The 26,432-nt window shown below is 51.7% G+C and overlaps 4 non-coding genes across 4 annotated transcripts; 3 read left to right on the top strand and 1 right to left on the bottom strand.

Moving 5' to 3' along the window:
• Positions 1–2,606: 2,606 nt before the first annotated feature.
• Positions 2,607–2,700, bottom strand: TRNAR-UCU. Its single transcript has 2 exons — positions 2,663–2,700; positions 2,607–2,642 (listed from the first exon to the last, which is right to left on the bottom strand). It is a non-coding gene; the product is annotated as a tRNA-Arg (tRNA).
• Positions 2,701–5,185: 2,485 nt separating this feature from the next.
• TRNAR-UCU lies at positions 5,186–5,258 on the top strand. Its single transcript has one exon. It is a non-coding gene; the product is annotated as a tRNA-Arg (tRNA).
• Positions 5,259–18,339: 13,081 nt separating this feature from the next.
• Positions 18,340–18,413, top strand: TRNAT-UGU. Its single transcript has one exon. It is a non-coding gene; the product is annotated as a tRNA-Thr (tRNA).
• A 1,425-nt stretch (positions 18,414–19,838) lies between these two features.
• Positions 19,839–19,910, top strand: TRNAE-UUC. The gene has a single exon. It is a non-coding gene; the product is annotated as a tRNA-Glu (tRNA).
• Positions 19,911–26,432: the final 6,522 nt, after the last annotated feature.

The following is a 26,432-nucleotide window of genomic DNA, read 5'->3' as shown; positions in this document are numbered from 1 at the left end:
TAATCAACAACCTTCCCCTCCCCACCCACTGCTTGTCCGGTAGCTTGGGGAAGATCGCCTCGCCGGTGACCAAACAGAAAAGATCATCGGTATTTCACCCCTCCCCCCGCTTCGCTACGTGCAGGAAAGTGTTTTTTTTAAGCTGCTGCATTCCACGAACCCAGTAGAAAAATGGCCACCCCCCTTACTTAAATTCCTGATTTTTAACCAGGTTATCCTGAATGATATCACTTTGCTGAGGATAACAGAACAAGATAAAGAGCGGATGCTTCTTGAATGCCAGCAGTCCCCGGGACCATACGCTGCGATGCTTTGCCATGCAATGATACCTGATTACTTGCTACATGCATGGCATGGTAAAGTGTCCTACCACGGTGGGCAGAACAAGGATGCCTTGCCCAGAAACCTTCTGCAAAGGCTTCTGGAGTACCTACAGGAGCGCTTCATCGAGATGTCCCTGGAGGATTTCCTCTCAATCCCCGGACATGTTAACAAACTTTTCTAAGTAACTATACTGTCTGCGAATGCATCCCAAGTCCTCAGGGCAAATCAATCATTAAAAAAGGCTTGCTTAAAAAACACTGTTTGCTATTTGCAAAGGTACACTCACCAGAGCTCCCTTCCAGGGCGTCATTCTCTGCAATAGTTGCTTGTGAGGGCTGGGAGCAGGGTAATTCCGTCAGGGTGATAAAAAGCTCCTGGCTGCTGGGGGTCACGGAGTGCTGTGTGCTCTCTGCGAGGTCTTCCTCTTCTTCTTCCTCTTCATCTTCCCCGTCTGCATAATCCTCAGACATGGCAGAGATTACAACCCCCACCTCGGAATCCACAGTCAGGGGTGGGGTACTTGTGGCGCAGCCCCCTAAAATTGCATGCAGCTCAGCATAGAAGCGGCATGTTTTTCGACCTGCCCCGGACCTTCCATTTGCTTCTTTGGTTTTCTGGTAGGCTTGTCTGAGCTCCTTAACTTTCACTCTGCACTGCACGGAGTCCCTGCTGTGGCCTTTAGCAGTCATAGCCTTAGAAATTCTTTCAAATACTTTTTCATTTCGTCTTTTGGAACGCAGTTCTGTTAGCACTGAATCCTCTCCCCATATAGCGATCAGATCCATTACCTCCCGAGCGGTCCATGCTGGGGCTCTTTTTCGATTCTCAGGAGACTGCATTGTTAACTGTGCTGATGAGCTGTGCGTGGTCACCTGTGCTGATGAGCTGTGCGTGGTCACCTGTGATGATGAGCTCTCCACGCTGTCGAAGCAGGAAATGAATTTCAAAAGTTCGCGGGGCTTTTCCTGTCTACCTGGCCAGTGCATCCGAGTTGAGAATGCTGTCCAGAGCGGTCAGTGGTGCACTGTGGGATAGCTCCCGGAGGCCAATACCGTCGATTGCGGCCACACTAACCCTATTCCGATATGTTAATACCGATATTAGCGCTACTCCTCTCGTCGGGCAGGAGTACAGAAACCGATTTAAAGAGCCATTAAAATCGATATAAGGTGCCTCCTAGTGTGGACGGTTGTGGCGTTAAATCGGTTTTACACTCGTAAAACCGATTTAAACGCCTAGTGTAGACCAGGCTTACGACATAGGTTAGGGGTTTGTTACAGGAGTGGGTGGGTGAGATTCTGTGGACTGCATTGTGCAGGAGGTCAGACTAGATGATCATAATGGTCCCTTCTGACCTTAAGTCTATGAATCTATTAATCTTTTCCCAAATTTGGAAAATTGTGCAGTTCAGAATGTGAATAGTGACCTCATTTCCTTCCTGCACCTGCTCTACATTGCTCCACAGCAGCTTCTCCACCTGCAGAGTCACTCCAGCCCTGCAGTGCAGCCGCCCAGGGTTCAGCAGGAGCCCCTGGCAAGGACAGTGGGTAAAGCTAACAGGCCCGTGTGCCTGGCCGTGAGGCAGCTGTAAAAAAGCAACATCCCCCCGCCAGAAGTAGAGACTGAATTCCCCAACTTTAACATCATGACCCCGTGTAGAAAGCCACACGTGTCAGTTGTAGTTTCACAGGGAGATGCAAAAATCAAGTGACACCAATTTTTAAGTTGAGTAAATAAAGTTGAGGAGATAGTTATTAACCTCACAAAAATACACTAAAGATCCCTCAACGTAACACCTGAAGGTGAAATATGAACAGAGACAAACCTTGTCAGCAAAGGCTCATTTCCCAAACGATCCTCAAAATGTTACTAATTCCCACCCCTCCTCCACAGGAGCTCTGTGCAGTGTAACTGTTCTGCAGGCAGCTTCCCATTCAATGCTGTTGTGGGACATTCCCAGGCCTGGAAATGTACGAATGACAGAATTTGAAGAGCAAACCTGGCTCCCCGCACCAGGCGGGATTTGAGTGTTTTGTCCCTGTCACTTAGTCTTTGTCAATAGTACAGACGCCAGGGGCAGGACTCCAGGCTCTGCCTGAGGGATCCTGGCACAGGGGCTGGCGGGGAAGAAAGGATTGTAGATTCTGACCTGTGCTCTGGAGAGGAGGTAATATGTGAAGGGGGCATTATTGACTCCTCCCCTCCTCAGTGTCCCAGGGCTGGAATTCTACATTCCACAGGGGCAAATGAGGGGGTGACACCATGTGGTTAATGAAAACCAGTGCTCCAGGTGAGGCTTGAACTCACAACCGCAGCATTGCTCCTCTCAACACTGCTCTAGAAGTACTGTGCGCTAACCGATTGCACCACTGGAGCAACTGCTAGTTATCATTCTTTGAGACCTGCTAGGCTGATAAAGGCAAGGAGTGACCCCAAAACTGAGCTGAGAGCAGATAGTAACAAGTGTTGGTACTTGGTGGGGTGGATTCTTCTTAAGGCTTCCAGGCCCCATTTCACCCTTTTGTTCTTCCCTGTGTAATAACAGAGCTGGTTAAGACTCAATGGAGAGTCTTGCTGCAGCCCAACAGATCTGAAATCACTGATAACCAGCTCTAAGCATTAGTTGTGCTTTGGGACAGTGTCTCTCATGCAAGAATCTGCCCAGTCTGCGCTAGCAGGGAGGCTCCCTCACTAACAGCTGAAATCAGGGAGAGCTGTGTGAAGTGCAGGGCCCCAGGGGTGCCGGAACAGGGGGGAACGACACCCCAGGACTTTTAAAAATGGGAGGGCTCTGCCTTGCCACTTTCTAATGACCATAAGGGCGAGTGAGGGTGGGGAGGGGATGGAGAGCAGTGAGCGGGAGGAGGGGTCTTGGGCGATGAGGCAGCGTAGGAGCCTCTTGTGTGAAATATCTCCTGCCCCAATGCCAAAAGGAGCCCCTTGAGTGGGAACGGTCAGAGGCCCCACTCGGGGGCTGGCCCTGCTTTCCTACCTGCTTTTCAACTGCTGCAAAAACATCCCGAGCAGAGAAGCAACGGGCCAAAATACTTTTAAGCAGCTGCCAAAGTAGCTCAGTTGGGAGAGTGTTAGACTGAAGATCTAAAGGTCCCTGGTTTAACCCCAGCCTTTGGCAGCTTGTTCTCTGGAAGCACAGCGGTGCCTGTACCCAAGGTGAGCAGGGCTGGCCTAGGGCAAAGCAATTTTGGGGGCCCTTTCCATTAAAAAAGTTGCAATACTGTATTCTCATGGGGCCCTGAGAGATGAGAGCTGTCTTTCCGAACGTGGTGGCCCTCAGGAATGGTGCCAGAGGGCTGCTGGGCAGTGGCAGGCAGGCATTGAGGATGAAAACTCCTCTGCGCAGTTGAGCAAGGGCACTACCAGGGAAGGGGCATCTGTGAAAGTGGCCCTGTGGAAGGTGGCAGGGATTTGGGGGCCCAGGAGGAGGTGCTTGATGTTCAGTGCCTTGGAGCAGCTGGACTTGGCCATGGTGGGTGTTCAGGAAATGCCCATTAACAACTCTAGGGTAGCTCAATAGGCAGAGGGTGATTGGAGGAAAGGCCTCCTGGACAGGGAAGAATGATGGGGCTGGAGTTTTGTTCTTCACATTCATGGTGCGAGTACAGAAGGTGGTGGAGCTTAGACCAGGGAGGGCATTACTGGTGGCTTTGTGCTCTGTGGCACTGGTTGCTGCTATATTAGTGTGTATGGTCCCCAGTTAAGGCATGAGAGGGAAGATCAAAGGCTCCCTTCCTCTGCACTGCATGATGTTTGGTGTTGGGGGGGATTTTAATTGTGTCAGCCGGCCTGAGCACCGCTGGTCCTGTTTTCCCAACCTTCAGAGGAAACATTTTTACAATGAGCACTACCTGGCGCAGGTCTGTAGTGAGGTCGGCTTAGAGGAGCTCACTCCAGCCACAGAGGCGGTTCACCTTTCTGCAGGGACAGGCCAGGAGTTGCACTGACCGGATTTATGCTTAGCTTTTGTGTCTTTAGCATGTTGCTTCTCAGATTCTTTCTTGGCCTGACTTGTTACACTTTGACACTTAACAGGCCAGAGTTTGTGCACCTTCCTATTATCCTCACTAGGATCTGATTTCCAACTATTGAGGAATGACTTTTTGCCTCTAACAGCCTCCATTACTCTGACGTTTACCTAGAGTGGCGTTCTGCTGGTCCTCCTATTGTCGTTTCTGATTTAGGTCAAAAGTTTCATCTGAGCCTCTAATTGCAGCGGTTTTAAACGGTCTGCATGCTGCTTGCAGGCACCTAACACTTGTGACAGCAGCTCCTTTTAATTCCCATCCAACCATCTGTATTTATGCCGATAGGTCGACTTTAGGTCTTTAACTTTGAGCGGTAGCTGAGAAGATGGTAAATCGGGCAGAAACCCGTTCCACAAACCTCTTCATTTCCTTGTTATTTCCTGACTTCTTCATTCATCCCCTTTTTCTTATTTCCTGGCTGAGGCGGCGGCCTGCCAGGGAGCTCCCCAGCACCTCTGGCTGCCTGGGCTGAAGGCAAGAGGCAGGCCTGGGCGTGGCGAGGGCCTCCTGTCCAGGAATGAGGCTGCAGTGCTTCCTGGTCCCCTTTTCCCACCCACACCGGCAGGCGACTGCTGTGGGAGAACACGAGGGAGGCTCTCGGGATGCCAGGCAGCGCTGTGTGGCTGTCAGGGGAAAGAGCCTTCTTCTCTAAAGATGGCTGGCAGAAAGGTGGTGCTCAGCTCTGTAAGTGACCTGCCCAGTAGCCTCGCTGCCAGGGGATGCAGACATTTCTGTAAGGTGCAGAAAGAGGGTATTTGGCTTCCAAGTTAATATGAGAAATATGCATTTAGGAGATGGAATTTCCCTTCTTTCACAGGGCCCCAGTGGCCTAATGGACAAGGCAATGGCTTTCTAAGTCAGAGATTGTGGGTTCAAGTCCCATCTGGGGTGAAAAACTCCCTCTACATTGCAAGGAAACCTTGGCCTTATTTTCACCAAGGAAGCTGGGAGATGTTTGAACACAAAATACTGGATCTTGGGAAAAATCCCCCAGAAATGGCATCTTGACAAATGCTTTCTAAACCCATCAGTAGCAAACAGTTAATACTAGTGCTTGTCTGAGACTAGGAAGGGGGGTGTTTACTCTGACACCTCAGTGAGTGAAACAGAGGGAAAGAGGAAGGCTGTTCTGAAAGAGAATGGATCTGTCTGGAGACAAAGCAGCCCCTGAGAATGAGCAATGGTGTGAAAAGAAGGGGTTCAAATGGGTGTTAGATGTAAGTTAGTGTTAGAGGGTTTATCCCTTCACCCTCGAATTACTGGGTCTGTCTTGCGTACACACAGAGCAGCAATACCCAGAGTCAGAAGGTGCAAACAATTAGATGTTTATTGGGTTGAATTTCCAGCAAGCAACGATTCCAGTTTCCTTCCTCAGTGTCCCCATCCCAGCCCTGACGCCACAGAGCCTTGCCTGTGTCCCTGTTCCCATTCTATCCCTTAGCAAAACATAGGACATATGGTGACACATTTCCTGATAGGGCCAGGCCTCAAGGTGGAAGGTGTTGATATTCCATTTGTCCCCGTGCGTAGTGCAGTGCCCTGCACCTTCTCTCGTACGGGGCTGCCACACCTGTTCCAATTAGTGTTCCAGACTTCCCACTATAGTGGGCCTGGGAAGGTTGGGTCCAGGTTGTCTAGTACAGGGGGGAGGGGCTTACTCCATTACTTCTAGGTTATTTCCATAGGCAGCGTAACACAAGTATACTTAGCAATACACCAGCCGCTGTAACAATCCACAGCAACACCGAGAGACCTGAGCACTAGCCGCATGGTCCAACATCCTGGCCACCACCGAAACACCTCCTCTCCTCCTTCGACGGGGTCAAGCCCTTAACATGTCCAGTTGCTGGCAGTTGCAATACGCTGCCGCTGCAGGTTTTCATGCTTTTGTCCATAGCATAAGTCCATTGAATGTCCACAGAGAAATGGGTTATTGTCAAAACCAACTTAACCACATGGTGTGGAATCAGCTGTATGCGCTGGTTCGATTATTCACAGCAGTAAGATTCACAGATCTATCTGTGTGCCAAAGCCCAGAGAGCAGTGTGTAGTGTGGAATTTGGTTAGGGGCTGGTGTAATTGTGCCCCAGTAATATGTACATTTCAGCAAAACACCTCATACACAGTACACGCAATTGTCCACCCCTTGCCATGGGCCATTGGGTGTGCTCCTCCACGGCCATCAGGGAGGGGCACATTCAAACATCTTCTCTGGATTTACACCATTTTACACACCCCTCCATTGATTCCTAGCGAGCAAATCCCCTTCTCATTATTCCCATAGGGCTTGTGGGGCCCACCTCAGCTGCCGATTCACTTCCAGATACCACGGTAGCTATTACACAGGTGCTGGCCTCCTAGTCGAGCATTTTGAATTTCCATACACATCTTCCCCCAGGTCAGCCTTTTGAAGCCATCCCCATCCATGTCATGAGGTTTTCTGTTCATTGAAACACAACAATGCTAACAACAAGACAAACACCACAGACAAACAACACAAAACATAGATTCATGGTATTCTGGGTTAGTCTTTTGCTGGCACCAGCTTGCTTGTAGAGTGTCTGAAAACAAAAGAAACAATTTCCACACACACCCCAGTGGGGACAGATTAGTGCTTAATAATAATAATACCACTTCCTTTTACAAATTTCCTTGCTAATTGCAGGAAAAACAGAAGAATTACCTCCAGGCTGTCCTTATTTTGTTCTATAGTTAGATAGTGAATTACCCCACTCACTGGTCATTTATGAAATTCATGAGGTGGTGTGCCTCAGTTTCCCCTCTTGCACAACAGACCCAGTTTTCAATAGTTTCTCTGCTGCACCAAGCTTTAAGTTTATCCTCAGGTAATAGCTGAGAGACAGCTTTAGATTTAGCTTTAGCACTGTACATACACACACACACTCCTTAGGGTTAACCTGTCCCCCTTATTTTCAGGCTTGACTTGTTTTTTCACCTCCCTTTCCTGGAGGGCCACAATCTGAGTCTTCCAGTAGCTTGGTTGCTGACCAGATGTATTTATTATTTGCAGCTCCTTTGTGCTGCCACTGATGGGCAGTTCTCTCCTTCCCCCATCAGCTAGGTCATTTGCAGTCACCCCGGCTTTCAGGCTTGCTTTTGGATCCAAAGCCATCAGCAGCTCAGAGACTGTCTTAAAAGGGACACAATCAACTTCCACCCGAGTTCTGATTACTTTCCACTTTCATCTTCTGCTTCAAAACACACAGATCTGAAAAAGAAACCACAGCCTATTGTGGCTTCCTTTGGAGCCCTAATGGGGGTTTAATTAAGTACCATGTTTTGTTTGCATTTCTTTTACCCCTTCTCCAATATACACTGCACACGTCCTGGGAAAACGCACATTCCTTCCATAGTTTAACCTTCATAACATTATATTACCCACCATCAGTCTCAGTTTAGGTTTTTAAATCCTTACCCAATTACACACAACAGTTTGTTTTGTCTAACAGCCCTTGCACTGCAATAATTTTTTTTTACACAACTGTACCCCGATTACACATCCATCTTGTACAACCAGAGACAGCCGGGGGCAGGCAAGTTAAGTGCCAGTAGAAACCCCGGACATTCCTTTAGTGATATTGCTTACATTACCCAGGAGTCAAATTATTTTGATGAGATTATCTCTCCGCCTGCTGCCTGCAGCCGTCCCCTATGGACCATCTCTGTGGGCAAAGGGCCCATTTCCCCTCAGAATGGCTGTAAAGGCTTCTCGGGACAAAACACAGTGGTGGTAGCAGCCACTTTACCTGACCCTCTTGTATAATTTAATTACTAAGCTTCCATCCAACGTGAGTGCACAGAGCTGCACATACAGTTACATTTATATAACTGGGTTTTATTATTAAACCAAAAACTGCCTTCTTGTAACACCACAACTGTTGCCTTTTGCTATTTCCACAACTCACAAATGTTTACTTTCCTCCTAACTCTGTATTATTATTTTTTGCAAAACCCTGGGCGGCTGCACTACAGTGCTGGGGTGACTCTGCAGGGGGAGAAGCTGCTGTGGAGCAATGTAGAGCAGGTGCAGGAAGGAGCCGGGGTCACTATTCACATTGTGAACTGCACAATTTTCCAAATTTGGGAATGTCCGAGAACGATTCTAAGGGGAAGGTGAATGCAAAGCAGTGACACTGGAGGTGCCCAGACCTCCAACGGGGGCAGTGTGGAAATTAATAATGGGAAGGTCATTTGCGAAATTAGTCGTCACTGACAAGATTTGTCTCTTCTTATTTCATGTTATGGTGTTATTTAGCGGAATCAGGACATATTTTTACTATGTTAATTAAATACTTAATTTTATTTAAGTGAGCCAAAAACTTAGTGTCACTTATTTTTTTCTCTGTCCTAGCAAGAACTAAATGAATGTTGTGACTTTCTGGAAAGTGCAGCGAGATTAAATGTGGGGAATTCAGTCTCTGTGTTTGTGAGCTGATGTTTTCCTCTCACAGGTCAGTGCCTGCATTGAAATACCAAGAGGGATCTAAGGGCTGGTGTACGCCGGGCACAGGGGTGTTTGCAGAAGGGGCGGGGCCTCAGGTGGAAGGGGCGGGGCAGGGCGTTAGTCTCCCCCAGCTGGTGGTTCACGCCCTGCCCATGGTGTTGCAATGACAGAGGCTGCCCAGGCTGCACTTGTAGCGAGGTTCCCCCACTACGTGGCCGCGCGGAGGCTGCAGGAGACAGGCAGGTGGCAGCAGGGGAAGTGGCGACACAGGAGCTCTCAGCAGCAGGGTGAAGGACAATGCCGTGGAGCGGCAGCGACGCAGAGTGAACAGGGCAAACCGAGAGCCAGTTGAAGGAGTGTCGGCAGCAGAAGCTGAGAGTTTGCTTGATGCCTTCGCGCGCTGCTGTTTTCTGCCGGTCACTGGGTGACGGTTCCTGCCTGTGGCAGCCGGGGGCTGTGGGGTCCCCTCGCTGCCCATGGCACCCGGGGTCCATGGGGTCCCCTCGCTGCCCGTGGCAGCCGTGGGCCATGGGGTCCCCTCGCTGCCCATGGCGGCCAGGGGCCGTGGGGTCCCGATGGCAGCTGGGGGCTCTGGCATCCACCTGCGGTGGCTGGGAGCTACCAGGCCATCTGCAATGGCCGGGGGCTGCGGCTTCTCCTCACCACCCCCTGGTGACTGGGAGCTCCCGGCTCTGCCTGCAGTGTCTGAGAGCTGGGGGCTCCCTCTCTTGCCTGTGGCGGCTGAGGGCTGCCTGTGGCTCCAGGGTCTTTGGCGCTGCAGGATCTATTAGCAATGACATGGGGCTGCAGTGTCCTCACGCCATCAATGCCTGTTGGGAAATCCTGGGTCCATCCACAGCGGCTGGGATCTCTGGGGTCCACTCGTAGGAGCTGGGAGCTGCAGGGTCCATACGCAGTGGGGTGGGGCTGTGGGGGCTCCCCGCCACCCATGGCTGCTGGCAGGGCCAGCTTTAGGAAGTGCGGGGCCCAATTCAAACATTTTTGGTGGGGTCCCGGCAGGGATGACTAAAAAAAAAAAAAGTAAAAAAAAGTCTTTCATTTCTTAGCAACCGGTTCCCTATAAAAAGTTCTGATTTAAGGGATGTGCCACAGTATGTATTTTTTGTACCAATAGGGTTACCGTACATCCAGATGGCGATTTAAGAACCAAAAAGCCTGACATGTCTGCGAAAATATGGACGTATGTTAACCCTACCTAAAGTTCTTTTTTAAAAAGATGGGCCTGAACTAGAAACGAGCTCCATTTCACATTTGTGGGTCCCTGCCACTCCCTGGGGGTGTACTAGGGTGACCAGATGTCCTGATTTTATAGGGACAGTCCCAATTTTTGGGTCCTTTTCTTATATAGGATCCTAATAACCCCCACCCCCGTCCCGATTTTTCACACTTGCTGTCTGGTCACCCTAGGGTGTGCACATGTGTGGGTCCCAGCTGCTCCCTGCCCCCCTCATTGAAGCAGGTGTGCAGGGTTACTGCCCCGAGAACTGCAGGGCACCAGGGGACATGGGGCTGGCTGGAGGCAGGGCAGGGGCTGAATGGAGGTAGAGTCTGGCTCCAGGCAGGGCAATGGGTGTGGGGCTAGCTGGAGACAGGGGTGTGTGGGGCTGGCTGGCTTCAGGCAGTGGGGTGCGACAGGGGTTGGCTGGAGACAGGGCAGGGGTGCGGGGCTGGCTGGAGATGGGCTGGCTGTGGGCAGGGGGGTGTGCCTTCTTATTTCCCCCTTTTCCACCCAGGATGGCAGGTGAACTCTACAGAGGCATCTCTGGGCTTGCACTGACTAAGGACAACAGCTGTGAGTGGGGTGCAGGGTAGGGGATGGCTCATGTTAAAGGACTTTTGTTTGCTGGACTTATGAACCATAGGGAGAAGGACACTGCCCAGCTTATCTGGGGGTGGGACTTTCCCTCGTGGTTTATGTTTATGTGTTGGGGCTGCTGACATGACTTCTGCTAACCCTGGGCTTACATTGCAGTGTAGACATACCCTGAGAGGGCATCTAGACTGTGATAAAATCCTGCTGGCCCGGCTGGCCTGGATGATCTGATTTGGGCTCCTGGGGCTCAAACTGGAGCCCAGGCTCAGAGACCCTCACCCCTCGTGGGGTCTCGGAGGCTGGGCTGAAGCCCAAGTGTCTACACTGTAATTTTATAACCCTGCAGCACAAGCCCCACAAGCCTGAATCAACTGACCCAGGGTTTGAGAATAGTGACTTGGGTGTGTTAATGGCAGTGTAGACATAATGCTAGGCTATGTCCACACTGCAATGAAACACCCACGGCTGCCCTGTGCCAGTGCAGGCTCCCAGGCTAGGGCCGTGGGGTGGTAAATTTGCAGTGTAGACATCTCGGCTCAAGCTCAATATCGGGCTCTGGGAGCCCTCAAGGTTGGGAGGGAGTTTAGCAAGCAAACAAGGTAGAACGGCAGTGGAGTATTACCCTGGACTCAACGGCATTTCTCCATTGGTCTGTCTGCTTTGGGGCAGGGACAATAATGCATCCTGCTGTTTTTGTTATTTCAAAGGGCAGTCTAGGATTTTCATTCACGCACACAGTGCACAAAGCAGAACTCAACCCCCAGTGCAAACTAGATGAGCTGCCCACAGGTTCTGGCAGCCACAATGAGCCATTTGGTGTGAGAGCTCAGACTTGCCCCTGTCCCAGAGGGAGGGGGGGTCATCTGTGACAGGCTGGGCCACTGACCTATCAGCTCTTAACTCTCAAAGTTTCAGTAATTCTGTTAACAGTGCCTTGTGAGTATAATTTAAACAGCCACACTGGGCTGAACCAAAGGCCCATCTAGCTCTGTGTTTTGTCCCCCCACAGTAGCCAATACCAGGTGCCCCAACAGTTACTCAACAAGGCACCACGAGGCGTTGAACCCAGGATCTCCTGTTTACAAAGCAGGTGCTTTAGACAGCTAAGCCCTGGTGCCTGTGGGTGGCTAAAATACAGTGTCTGCCCACACCTGACTCCCTGCCATCCCCACTGGGGCCTGAAAAGCTTTGCTTGTGTTTGGATTCTGCAAAGCAGAGGAGCAGGTGACGTTTTCCTTGCAAGCTCTGTGTGTGTGTGAGTGAATCTTTGGCCAGGTCTGCACTACAAAGTTATTTCAGCATCATTATATTGCTCAGGTATGTGAAAAACACACAACGCTCCCTCGGTCAGCAGCTTGTGGCTGGTGCACACACTGCAATACCATGTCTGGCGACAAAACTGCCCTGTTTTGGTGACAAAAAAAAACCACCTTGACAAGAGGCCTAGAGCTTTTTGCAGCAAACTTAAAGCGACAAATTGTCATTGTAAATGCTGCTGGTCATTATATCACCATAACTGGCCTCCACCAGTATCCCACAATGCCTGCCATGAACTGGCCTGACCTGCATTCCTGCTACAGAGGCTGGGCCCCTCCCCTTTCATAGCTCCAGAAAGTTCTGACAGCTGAGCCGCTGTCTGCACTGGGGCTGGGTTGATATAACTGCATTGCTTGAGGGGGATGTAATTTTTTTAAACCCCTAAGTAATGTTATTACACCGACCTCATTTTGTAGCGTAGACCTGGGCAAAGAATCACTCACGCACTGCGGGAGTAAACCTTCCCCTGCTCCTCTGCTTTACAGAATCCAAACACGAGCAAAGCTTGTCAGGGCCCAGTGGGGATTGGCAGAGAGTCAGGTGTGGGCAGACATGAGGCTTTAAATCACAGCAGGTGCCATGGCTTAGCTGGTTAAAACCTCAGTTTTGTAAACAGGAGATCCTGGGTTCAACTCCCAGTGCTGCTTTTGGGGCACCTGGCATTGGCTACTGTCAGAAGACAAAATTCAGAGCTAGATGGGCTATTGGTCTGGCCCAGTGTGGCTGTTCTTATGGTTTAAATTACACTCACAGGCACTGACAATAGAGTTACTGAAAGTTTGGGTGTTAAGAGCTGATAGGTCAGTGGTCCAGTTCCCTCAATGTGGTTTCACCATTTCCACTCGCTAAACTCCCTTCCACCCTTCTGGGCTCCTAGAGCAGGGGACTGAGCCCGAGCCCAGACACGGACACTGCAACTTTACAGCTGAAGCCACATGACCTTGGTTAATATGACATGGGCCAGCCATGGGTGTTTCATTCCACTGAAGTCATATCCTAACATTATGTCTACACTGTGATTAACAGGCCCAGGGCACCTGTCCCAAAGCCCAGTTCAGCTGACTCAGGGTAATGGGGCTTGGGCTGCAAGACTATAAAATTACAGTGCAGACATATGGGCTTGAGCCCAACCTCTGAGGCCCCATGAGGGGTGAGGGTTTCTGAACCCAGGCTTCAGTGTGAACACAAATATCTGCACCACAGTTTTTAGCCCCTCAGCTTTAGCTCCATGAGCCCAAGTCAGATGACCCAGGCCAGCCCTGCTGCCATCTTTTTCCCAGGAGAGATGGACTCTAAGGGTACGTCTCCATTGCAGTGTAAGCCCAGGTGTGGCACGCTGTGCTCAAAGCAGCACCTGCAAGCCCCATATTCACCATTCTCATATAATGATGAGATGGTTTGTACAAAGTCTGCCTGGTGAGGTGTCATTTCAAAAGTCTTGATCTGTTGAACATTAATATCATGTTGGATTGTGTGTGCTCGTATTGGTTGGGAAGTTATGAAGTTTTACTCTGTGTGTGTTACTGAGATATGTTATGAGGTTGGGAAATGCCCCCCACCAGCCTTTCAGGTGTGACAAGGGAGGCACCAGACTCGCTGCTGGCCCATTGAAGGGATCCACACTCCCGAGGACTATCCTAGGAACGGTGTACAATGCAGGCTTCTCCGAGATAGCACAGAGACAATGGACACTGCTTGAGTCACATCGTAGCAAAGGAGCTTCCTAGCAAGTTGGAAGAAACTATGAAAGGGGGGTAGAGACATTATGAATTAGCCTCTCTCCCCCACAACTCAATACCTGTAAACACATCTGGAGGACAAACACTGAACTGAGATAAATGAGAAGAGAATAATAATAATACATTCAAATCAAAGTCCCCAAACAGACTAGTATGGGTGTTTCAGCAGAAAATTTTCAGTTTGGGGAATTTTGTTTTCTCAGTCAGACCTTGCCAAGGGAAGCAGGGAGAAAATGTTTGAGTTGCCTCCTTCAGAACACCTTGGCCTAGACACTAGCTCTGATTCACGGTTGTGGCCTTGCTCAGGATGGGGGTATTTTAATAATTTGGGCAGGTCCCAGGGTGTCTGGGGGAGAGGATGAGGATGTTACCTTTTGAGATAAAAACTAAGAAATACAGCACTAGAGAAATTTTTTTTTAGAAATCTGAGATTTAGACATTTAATTTAAAGCAAGGGGGGTCTGAGTTTCTGAGAAGGTTTTTGTTTGCAAGAAGCAACATTGGTTGATCTGTCATTGTACCAAAGGGGGAGATGGTTGTCTATAAAGGAGAGGTGAAAACTAAACATAGCCAATGAGGATGCAATTTGAACCCATGCATGCAGAGCACAATGGATTAGCAGCCCATCTTCTTAACCACTCAGCTACCTCACGTGAGTTGCTAGAAAAGGGACAGGAGGAGAAATCTAAGGCCAGCAGAGATAGGGACAACATGGAGTTTTTACATACTAAGCGGAGGCAGGGGCTGAATGAGCTCCCCCCTCACATCTAGTGAGGAGCTGGAGAAAGACTTCAGGAACAGACGGTGTTTGCATAGACACATCTAGTCTGCCTAGATATGCAGCCAAGTGGGCCTAGATGGGGCCACTTTCCCAAAATGACCAGTTTTGGCTGGTGGTGGGTTACAAATCACTTTAGGATTGAGTGGAATGAAATGTTATTATCCTTCCTGCAAGAGTGAAGGGCAGCAGAACATACCTAGTCGGTCCTGATAGGGGGTAGGTGGGTGAGGAATAGCTTTTATTGGACTGCATAGAAGCAATTGAGGACCGACTTTTCACAAACTTTTCACACTGTGCCCTCTTATCCATGGCTGTGGCCCCCTGGAAGCTGCGGTCGAGAACCAGGGCTGGGAGTGGGGCTGTGGCTTGCTGGGGAGAGGGGTGCAGACACAGGTAAGGGGGTCGCGGCTGGGCCGGGGGCTCAGGATCAGGCTGAGGGTAGGCTGAGTGAAGACCTGGGACAGAGTGGGGCTGAGTGGTGCTCCCTCCTTGCCCTCCATGGGGGCTGGCTCAACCCTGAGGTGCCCCCATGAACATTCCTCTGTGCCCCCCTAGGAGGCATGCCCCACATTTTGGGAATCACTCCCCTAAACTGACCCCTAGTCACTAAGCAGGGGCTGGTGATGCCAAAGCCCAGGGACAGGGAGCTTTGCCAGAGTGGAGCCTGCAGGTCACATGCTGGGGCCTGACCCAGGCTCAGTGCTCTGGAACAGCTCTGAACCAAACCCAGGCAGAGCCCTCATCAGTGTGACACCGCCCAGGGGACGCTGTCACTGGGGGAAACCTCCTTGCCTGCAGCACGTCCTGGGACTGACCTTGGACCTTTCAGCCCCCCTGTTCCATGCCAGGAGCTTCCTGTAGTGAGTCACCTTAGCAGGACACCGGGGAAAGCCTTACACCCCCCCCCCGCCCGCAAAGGAGTCCTGCACCCCCAACTTCCACAATCACCAGTGACTCTCAGCCAGCGCTGTACAACAGAAGGTTTATTAGTGGTCTGGAATCCAGCCTGGGAAAGTTCTGTGTTAGCACAGGAAGCAGGAAGATTCAGCAACATCCATCTTCATGAGACCCAGAACTCTGAGCCTGAGCTCTCCCCTCGAGTCCCCAAACCAGCAGACTCCTGGCTTCCAACAGCCCAACTCAGCCAGGCCCTTTTGTTCGTCTTCTGTCCTTTGTTCTGTTTCCCTGGCAACCTGCTCACCTGGCCTCCAGCTCTTTCTTTGTTCTCTGAAGGACGTAAATCACACCATATAGAGGTCAAGCAAAGGAGTTTATGACAGCGCTGGCGGAGTGTCACCTGGCTTATTAGGCTCAGAGGCACTGTCAGTCAATTGATTACAATAAAATATATAGGTTTTCCATGGGCGGGGGAAAGTGATGGGGTAGGAAGTGCCACACCCCAGCTTAGGTTTTGCAGCAAGACAAGATAGCACAGCAGCCAATGGTTAACAGGTTACATAATGTCTCCACCCATGGTCTCAAGTTAGCAAGTTAACATTTAATGAATACTTTGATAAAATGTTAGTAGTATAAAATATCTATGTTGAATTCTGATTTGGGGTCCAAAGGAATGGAGCAACTCCTTTGATTGTCCAACAGGTACATTCCTAGGGGTTAAAGCAAAGAAACAGTGAAAGTATATGGCAATAAAGATTGTTTTTGTGTGTCTTAAGGCAGGCATTGGTTCCTGGGAAGGGAGGTGGAAGGATGCCATATCTTATACTGACATGTGCCAACTTCTCATAAACTCAAGGTTGGATCTGTGGGAAGAACGTCTCCCTACAGAAGAGACTAACACAATAGGAAAAGGGATTCTTTGCTCAATCTGCAACTCTGAATAAGACCCAATTCTTTAGTTCTTAGCTCCAACACCTGGCAATTTGCTGACCAGGCCTATCTTAGCAAGCAAGGCTTTCTGTTTACCCAGCTTTCTCTTAGCTGATCACGATTTGCTAGGCCGCTGGTCCCTTGACCATACTCTGGACTTTGGGTCTGGAAAAGAGCTGGCACAATCCATAGACCAGGTTGTTATATAAACTGCACAAGGATTTGAACCCTTCACATATAGTAATGGCAAAGTTCTTGGTTCAGGCTTATAGCAGTGATGGAACAAACTGCAGGTGTAAATCAAGTCCCTGGAGTCCACCCACAGCTGGGATGGGTCATCAGTCCTTTTTAGAGAGCTTCAGTATGTAGCAAAGTCCCTGCAGAGGTATGAAGCAGGATTGAAGACAAGATGGAGACGAGGCATGAGCATTTTATAGTCTCTTGTCATGTGGTCTTTGCTTTCTTTGTCCCAAGGACACTTTATCCAGCATGTGACATAGAAAAACCTTAGAGTTCTGTCCATAGGCAGGTCCCTGCATACCTTGCTGAGGCACAAGGCATATCTGCCATCTCCCAATGGGTCGATTGTATAGCTGATGGTCCTTAATGGGCCATCAAGCAGGCTAGGCAGAACTGACACCAACTTGTCTGGGGTGTTCCCCGGAAGCATAGCACAAGTTTGAAATATGGGCAGCATCGAGCCAATATTTATAACATCAACTACAAAAAATGATACACATCTAGAGATAGCATAATTCTAATCAGCCAGTCATAACCTCTCCATAGACCCATTTCAGGACAGCTCTTGTGTCATACAGGAGGCCTGTGATATGCAGGGGGTCAGATTAGATGCTCTAATGGTCTCTTCTGGCCATAAGGTCAACTAATTTCTGAAAAACTGAGTGTAGCATTGGGAGCAGCGTCTGATGTTTTACTGTCTAGCCGACTTGCTGCCTAGAACGAACGCTCCTTCAGTGGGGTGATCCACAGGGAGTAGCTCAAACCCCCAAAGTGCCTGGCCAGGGGCAGGACATTAGCACAGCAAGGGAGGGGTGTGGCAGTGACATCACAAAGGCCTTTTGCAGGACCTCAGACTATTGGTCAAAGGTGGTGGGGAGGTGGTGACCTTACAGAGAGATGCTGACATCAGCCAGGCAGGACAGGGGCGAGGGGCCAGGGAAACCTCAGAGACCCCTGTGGCTTTGCTTCAGCAAGTCTCCTTCTCCAGGTCTCTCTTTGAGGACTGAGAGAGTATTCGGGTTCACGTACGTGAGTGCCAGGAGGAACCTCTTTCGAGTTTTCTCCTTCCCTTTTCCTGATTTTACTAGAAAACAGCCGTCCCTGTTTAGAAGGTAAGAGCCTCCTCGAGGGAAGGGGTGTCATGGGGGTGTCATAGTTTGGATGCCAGTGCCTCCCCAATGTAAGGAAGTTCCTGCCACCCTGCTCTGTGTTTGCAGGGTGGGAGAGAACAGCATCCACGGCAGTGATTTGCTCCTGGCTGCCAGAGCAGAGCAGCAGGCTCAGCTGTCAGAACTTCCCAGAGCGATGAAAGGAGGGGCCCATGGCTCTGTAGCAGGAATGCAGGGCAAGCGAGTTCACAGCGGGCATTGTGGGATACTGGGGGAGGCCAGTTATGGTGATATAATGAACAGCAGTGTCTACACTGACACTTTAAGTTTGCTGCAAAAAGCTCTAGACCTCTCATCGAAGTCATTTTATTTTGTCACCAAAACAGGGTAATTTTGTCGCCAGACATGGCATTGCCGTGTGTACACCAGCCACAAGCTGCCGACCGAAGGAGCAGTGTGTGTTTTTCACACACCTGAGCAATATAATTCTGCTGAAACAGCTTTGTAGTGCAGACCTGGCCAAAGATTCACTCACACACAACTTGCAAGGAAAACGTCACCTGCTCCTCTGCTTTGCAGAATCCAAACACAAGCAAAGCTTGTCATGCCCTGATAGCACGGAGTCATGTGTGAGATGACCCTATATTTTAGCTAGCCATAGGCACCATGGCTTAGCTGGCTAAAGCGTTTGTTTTGTAAACAGGTGATCCTGGGTTCAACTCCCAGTGGTGCCTGGTTGTTGGGGCACTTGCCATTGGCTACTGTCAGAAGACAAGGTTCAGAGCTAGATGGGCCTTTGGTCTAGCCCAGTGAGGTTTTTCTTATGGTTTAAATTACACTCACAGGCACTGATAACAGAGTTACTGAACGTTTGGGAGTTAGGAGCGGGTAGGTCAGTGCTCCAGTCCCCACACAGATGACCCCTGTCTCCCTCTGGGACAGGGGCAGGTCTGAGCTCTCACCCAAATGCTCATTGTGGCTGCCAGAATCTGTGAGCAGCTTGTTTAGTTTACGCCAAAGGTTGAGTCCTGCTTTGTGCACCGTGTGTGAGACTGAAAATCCTAAACCGCCCTTTGAAATCACGAATGCAGCAGGACGTGTTATTGTCCCTGCCCCAAAGCAGACAGACCAATGGGGAAATGCCGTCGAGTCCAGGGTAATACTCCCCTGCCATTTTACCTTTTTTGCTTGCTAAACTCCTTCTTATCTGCCCGGCCCAGGCTGTCCTCTGCCTCAGCTGCTGCTCCCGGCCTGCTCTAGAGTCAAACACGCAGGGCCCCCAGGGGAACAGAGGCTGGGACAGGGCAGCAGCCTGGGCTGGGCTGGGAAGATGCTGGGAGTTCTCGTTCCCTGAGAACTGGCCTGGCTCCCTTCTCAACAGCGAACAAATCAATTCCACGTCCCCTCCCCAGAAAAACCAGCCTGGAGCCAAGGGCAGCAGGGGACGATTCCCTCCAGTTTCCACCGAGGCAGGAGAGAAGCCAGGGTGTTTCTAGCAGAGCTTATGGAACTGACGTGGGGAAACCAGCCTTTAATAACAGGCAGTTCCAGTTTAAGCTCAGTGTTTTTAACAATTTCTACAAAATTAAATAACCCTTTAATCGTAGTGTCACCATCCATAACATTGCATCAGCCTTATAGGTTCCCAAGTGCAAAACTAAACATCTCTTCAAATCCAAGGGAGTGGAGATCAGTCAGTGTTCAGAGTCATCCCACATAAAAGAACCATGTTGTGGTACATACTGGCTCCATCATGTGGCCATCACCTTACCCTCCTCCTCCAGAGTCAGAATATGATCAGCTGACACCCATTGGGAGCAACACCCCTCCCTTGGTCTCTGTGCCAGAGCTCCTATCAGCTCAGTGTCCTTCCCGCAAGAGTTGTCTGCTGAGAGGGTTGTGATGGGGTAAATGAAGGCGGAGGAGGATTGTTCCTGCTGGGTTTTCTTTGTGTTGCTCTGTGATCCTGCTGGAGGAAGCATCATTTGTGTTTGTTTCAGTGGCTTGGGTTGGGCTGAGGTTGTGACCCTGAGTACAGAGATTCCTGCACTTTCTGCTCTTAGCCCCTCAGGGAATGGACAATGAGCAACTTCAGAAAGTGGATAGAAAGTAGCCTAAAAAAGTGTAACATAAATAAGAAGAAAAACAACATCATCACCTCCCTGGTGGTCTAGTGGTTAGGATTTGGCATTTTCACTGCCACAGTCTGGGTTCAATTCCCAGTCAGGGAAAAGTGACTTTAAACCAAAACTGCTTCAGTTTTTCACTTACAACATAAACAAATCCCTGGTATTTTCCTGATTCCCCCCATCTTCCCAGTGTCTCCATGGCAGGGCTGGTTCCAGGCACCAGCGCAGCAAGCAGGTCCCTGGGGCAGTCAATGGAAAGGGGAGGCTTCAGCAGCAATTCGTCCCTCTCAGAGCGAAGGACTTGAGGCCAAAAGCGGCAGAGGTAGAGCTGCAGCTTTTTTATTTTTTTTTCCACTTGGGGTGGCAAAAACACTGGAAGTGGCCCTGCTCCATGGAAGAGAATTTGTTAAATCCCAGATGAGAATTTGTTAAATGAGTTCTCAGCCTGAGTCCTTTGCTCTTAATTCCGAGGAAATTGGCCCTCTATGGGGCCATTTCCCGCCTCTCTTTCCTAGGGAAACGCAATTTTCTTTGCACAGACACAGGAACAGCGAGATCTTTCTCTGTCCCTTGTGCAAAGCAGGGGGCCAAATTCCATGGAAACAATGGACAAGCAGGGGGCCCTGGGCACATCCAGCCCTGGCCGTGAGATGTTCCCTCCCATTTTCTTTATGCCCCTGTTGTTATTTCATGGATTGTCTGGGATGGGGGGAAAGCTGAGTTCACTGCAGGTGGAGGGGAAAAATCTCAGGCCCCAACCCCTGCTACCAGGATCACTGAGCTGCTGGGAATCTGCATGGGAAAGGGACGGTGTGAATTGTCAAGGTGGGGAATGAATAACAATCTACAACTAGATCCACCTCATTAATCACTGACACAGGCTAATCCTGCTGCTGATAGAAGGGAAACTGGGAGTGATTCTTTGCTGTTCAGCCATGGAAACAGTGACCCAATTGCACCGCAGTGAATGTGCTGGGGAAAGCTGGACTTCACAGGCAGGTGGAAAAAGCAGATCCTAGAAACACCTGGAGCTCCCCCACAGCACTGCTGCCACCAGGGTCAGGTGTTGAGCAACTCACAGTGCCCCCTCCCCTCCCATTACCTTCCAGCAGGGGGTGGCAGCACCCCTCACCCAATGCAGGGGAGAGGCCTGATTGCATCTCTGCACCCTGAGTCCGGGGCACCCACTCTCTCTGCCCCACACATCGAATCTGGCCCTGCTGCAAAGTGACCCTAAGAACCAGCAACCTCCAGGACAGCAGGTTTGGCCCTCAGAGCAGGGAATGTGTCCCCCATGCTGCTCTTAGGCCACTGGGTGCTCTGGAAACAAGAGGGCTCTGAGTGTAACCCAGGGGTCACCTTTCAGAAGTGCTGTGCCGAGTCTTCATTTATTCACTGTAATTCAAGGTTCCGCATGTCAGTGATACACTTTAATGTTTTTAGAAGGTCTCTTTCTATAAGTCTATAATATATAACCAACTATTGTTGTATGTAAAGTAAATAAGGATTTTTAAAATGTTTAAGAAGCTTCATTTAAAATTAAATTAAAATGCAGAGCCCCCAAGACTGGTGGCCAGGACCCAGGCAGTGTGAGTGCCACTGAAAATCAGCTCGTGTGCCACCTTCAGCACACGTGCCATAGGTTGCCTACCCCTGGTGTAACTCATACCAAACAAAGACTATCTGGGGATGTAGCTCAGTGGTAGAGCACATGCTTTGCATGTATGAGGCCCTGGGTTGCATCTCCAGGTTCCTTTTTCACCCTGCTGCTTTGCTCATGCCCAGCTGGGATGTAGCCCAGCAGTCTCCCTGCAGGAGTTTCAATCCTGCTCAGTGAGGGGCAAGTGCCAATTGCATGGAAGGTCTGGGGGGGTTTCTGCTCTTAAGTCACCTCAGTACATGTAAGATTCCCACCTGCTGTGCTGCTTGGGACAAGGGTAGATGAGAAGGGCGAATCCTCCACCACTGGAGGGAAAGGTCCCATCTGCACAGACTGAGAGGCAAGGAAACAGAGGGGCAGTCAGTGCTCAGAGAGGAGAGAGGTCAGTGATTTACACCCAACAGGGGACACTGTCTTTTTGAGGTGAGTGCAGCTGGCTTGGGATGGTGCTGACGATGGGTAGAAAAAAGGCTGGAGTCAATGACAGACGAGACCACAGAAGGGGAAGGGGAATGGCAGCCCCACAGAAGGTCCTGGGTGCTCAGATGCCCCAGTTATTGCACCCTGGCCTGTCACAGAGAGAGAAAAGACACCGAGGGACCCAGCCCCCCTACAGTGATCACATGGACAAGAACCTGGTTGGTTGTGGGGTGAAAGCTCCCTGTGGGCAAAGGGGAGCTGAAATCCCTCAGTGTCCTGGAATTTAAGCAATGGAAGCTTCAAACCCTGCACAGGTGTGGGCTGAGGTGCATCAGCAGAAGGTTGGGCTGGATGGGGGCGGCAGGTTTGGATAATTTTTGGTGGTGCCGGTTTGCCACACTGGGGTGGCCAGGCTTCCCCAGGGGCTGGGATAGGGCTGCGGGGCGCTGGGGGCTATTTAAAAAGTCCAGGGTTCCCATTGCTTCTACCGCCCCGGCCCTTTAAATAGCCCCCAGAGCCCCACCACTTCCCCAGGGCTCCCACAGCTATTTACAGGGCCGGGGCGGTAGAAGCAGGGGAGCCCTGGGCCATGTAAATAGTCCCCAAGCCCCAGGCTGCTGCTGCTACCCCGGTGCTGACGGAGGGAGGAGGGGGCACTTACCGTACAGGGTGGGCTGTACCGTCTGTACCCGCACCCCCTGCCCTGCCTCCAGCCCCTCACCCCCTGCCCTGCCTGCACCTGCCCCTGCCTCCAGCCAGCCCCGCACCCCCTGCCCTGCCTGCACCAGCCCCTGCCTCCAGCCAACCCCACACCCCCTGCCCACAGCCAGCCCATCTCCAGCCAGCTCTGCACCTCCTGCTCGCAGCCAGTCCCTGCTGCACACCCTGCCTGCACCAGCCCCGCACCCCCTGCAGCCAGCCCCGCACCCCCTGCCCTGTCTCCAGCCAACCCCTGTCGTACCCCCCTGCCTGAAGCCAGCCAGCCCCGCACTCCTCTGTCTCCAGCCCTGCCAAACCCTGCCACACGCCCCTGCGGCCCTGCCTGAAGCCTGCCAGCCCCACACACCCCGTCTCCAGCCAGCCCCGCACCCCTTGCCCTGCTTGCAGCCAGACCCTACCTCCAGTCAGCCCTGCCCTGCCTCCAGCCAGCCCCATGTCAACTGGTGCCCTGCAGTTCCCAGGGCAGTAACCCTGCTCACCTGCTTCAATGAGGGGGGCAGGGAGCAGCTGGGATCCACACATGTGCACACCGTAGGGTGACCAGACAGCAAGTGTGAAAAATCAGGATGGGGGTGGGGGGTAATAGGATCCTATATAAGAAAAAGACCCTAAAATTGGGACTGTCCCTATAAAATCGGGACATCTGGTCACCCTAGCACACCCCCAGGGAGTGGAGTATGAGAAGAATGGAGGCATCCACACAACACAGATCCTTAACGGGTGGGGGGACACCCACACACTCCACTATTAACCAGGAGGGACAGGGGAACCAGACAGCCCCGGTAGTGTGGAGAACACCCACATCCACCGGATCCCTCATGGGGGGTAAGACAGAGGGGATTGTAATGGGGCCCAGTGCACCCACGCACCAGGGATTGTTAAGGGTTGAAGGGACAGGGACACCCACACACACTGAGATCACGTCCTTGGAGGAACGCAAAACCTCCACAGAAGGACCTGGTCTGTTCCAAGATGGCAGCCCAGCCTGGGTGAGTCAAAGTCTCTTTTTATACAGCCATGCCCCAGAGATCCTGACTAGGGGGAGAGAGACACCCACCCCCCAGAGATCCTTAATGGTCTAGGGTGCACCAACACACCAGGGATTCTTATGAGTGGGACGAATGGAGACAGCCAGACACACTGAGATCACTTCCTCCCAGGAGCCTGGGCCAGACAGGGAGACACAGTCCCCCTTTACATCTCTCCCAGACAACCTTCCTCCCACTCCCTCCACACAATGTTCTTATCTGGAGGTGAAGCCAGGGAAACCACATGGAGGATTCTTATCTGGGGAACTGGGGGGACCCACTTACCACCAGAGATTCTTAAGGGCAGGAGGAACAGGGACTCCCACCTCTGCAGCATGGGGGTGGGTCGCCTGCTGGGATCATCGGGGCATATTTCACCTCGTCAGTTCCCTGCCATTGCCTTGGGGGCCCCTTGTTCGCTGCCTCTGGTACCCAGTTTAGCCTCCTTCCTGAGGGCTGAAACGCTTTGATCTATCTAAGGTCTGTGGGATCAATACGTGTCATGGTGTAATTCTGTGTTATTCGGGGGTCAGACTAGCTGAGCTAATGGCCCCTTCTGCCCTGAAACGCCATGAAAACATTTCCCTGGTTTCTCCTTGCGCCTGACAGACACCACGGTGAGGGGCCCAAGAGAAGATCCTGGACACAGCGCTCTGGCTCTTACGTTACTTGGGGACGTCAGCGCTTTCCTAGCAAAGCTGCTGCTAAAGCGCTGGATTTGGGGAACGGTTCGGCTCTGATTCAGAGATCTGCCTGCGGGGTGTGGACCTGCCACGAGGAGTGGGAAACGCAACCAGCAACGGGAGGCATTGGCTGAGCTCCGGGCTGCCCCCGTGTGGCCAAAGCTTAGAACTGAGCAGCGGAGTTTAAAGCAGGTGCTGGGAGCGACCTGAACACGCGGGGCACGAAGGCTCCTGCGTGTGACGCTTGTTGGGTGGGCAGCTGAGAGTAGGTGATTGCCGGAGTTCAGGGCTGCACCCCGGGGTGCTGAGCAGGTGTCTGTGCTCAGGTTGGCCTCGCTATGATGGTTTCTGGGAAGTTTGGGGCCGCCAGTCTCCCTAAAGAGAGGGGAACCAGGCCAGAAAAGGAGGCTTTCAAAACTCTGGTACGAATCCCCAGTGGGACTGACCCTGTGAAGAGCCGCTGCAGCCCCGCCAGGAAGAGCCGGTCTCTCTTTGTGCAGCCCCCTCCATTCCTCAGGACAAGGGTTGTGCTCAAAGATCTGTGCCCCATGTTTTTACCTCCGTGTGAAGCGCACAGAGCAAATAACCCTCAGTGCCTCAGCTCAGTTCCAGGCTCCACTTCCACTCACTCAGGCAAGATGGTGCAGAGCAGGGCCAGCTTTGGGCCTATTCCACCAATTCCTCCGAATCGGGCCGCGCGCCTAAGAGGTCCCCATGTCCAGTGAGAATCCCTTCCCTGGCTAGAGGCGCCTTTTTAAATTTTACTCACCTGGCGGCGCTCTGGGTCTTCGGCGGCACTTCGGCGGCGGGTCCTTCAGTGCCGCCAAAGACCTGGAGTGAGTGAAGGACCTGCCGCCGAAGACTCGGAGCACCACCCGGTGAGTACAAGCCCCGCGCTTCCTAAAGCCGGCCCTGGTGCAGAGGAGCCCCTGGATGTCTGTGGGCCTGGGGAGGATGGCTTTTGATTTTTCGGCCTGACCGCTTCGGGGAGCAAGGCCAAAAGTCAGATGGCTGGCTCTTCCGTCCACCACGCTCATCAGGAGCCCTTAGTCGACAGGCTCGGAGAATGCGGGCGGCGTCCCCCACTACCTCTCGCATGCAAAGCGAGCGCTCTGCCGCTTGAGCTAATTCCCCACAGCTGGCCTGACTCTCAGGCACCGGGCAAAAAAGGCAAGGGCTCTGTGGCCTTAAGCAGAACACAGCCTGAAATGGGGAGGGGGGGCGCTACCCAGAGCTGGGGAAGGGGGTCCGAGTCCCAGCCACTCTCCTCAGCACAAACACCAACGCTCCCTCCCTGGAGTGTGTCTGGGCTGAGAGTTAGCCCCTGAAACAAGCACCAAGCTTCAGAAGACAACGCAGGGATAGATCACTTGACAATTGCCTGCTCTGGCCATTGCCTCTGAAGCGCCTGGCATCGGTTACTGTCAGAAGACGTGATAGTGGCCTAGATGGACCATCGGTCTCACCCAGGAGGGCCGTTCTTATCTTCACCACTTTCCTCTAACCCAAGCAAAGCCAGGAGCAGGCCCAGCTCAGCAACTCTAGCAGGCTCCCTGGCCCCTGGCCCAGCATACAGCAAAACGACCCTGCCTCCGCCAGGATAGACAGCCACCGACTCCCTCTTCCAGACCAACGCAGCCCTTCCCCGCTTTGGCTGTCTCCAAGCTGTCTGCGTGCTCTGCTCTGCTCCACGGCTGCCATGCTGCCTGAGATCAGGAGGCTGCGAGGTCTCACGGTCTCAGCTGAGCTGGTATCGCGTGCCACCCTGCCCATCTCCTCATTCCCTTCATGGACCCCTGGAATGTGAGTAATTCTGTATTTGAGTGGCTCTCCCTCCCGGCCAATGAGATTGGCGTAGACTAGCAGGGAGGGAGGAGGAAAGGGATTGTGCTCCAGTGAGAGCTCAGAAAGAAAGGTGCAGGTCCCCCACTAGAGCCCAGCCCAGCAGAGCAGAGCAGAGCAGGCTGGAGAATGTGTGTCTGGGTCTGACTACTTCTCCCATGCTCTTCCATTTAAGCTAACTTCCCCCAGCTGTCTCCAGCCTCCCAGTCAGCGCAAGGGGGAGAAGGGCCGGGGAGGAAGAGCTTTGTGCTCCGCAAGGGCTGGCCTTTTG

Source organism: Mauremys reevesii, linkage group 12, assembly GCF_016161935.1.
Source record: "Mauremys reevesii isolate NIE-2019 linkage group 12, ASM1616193v1, whole genome shotgun sequence".
In the NCBI taxonomy this organism is placed as follows: domain Eukaryota; kingdom Metazoa; phylum Chordata; order Testudines; family Geoemydidae; genus Mauremys; species Mauremys reevesii.
Note: the sequence above shows the minus strand (reverse complement) of the source record. Positions and strands in the feature narration are given on the sequence as shown.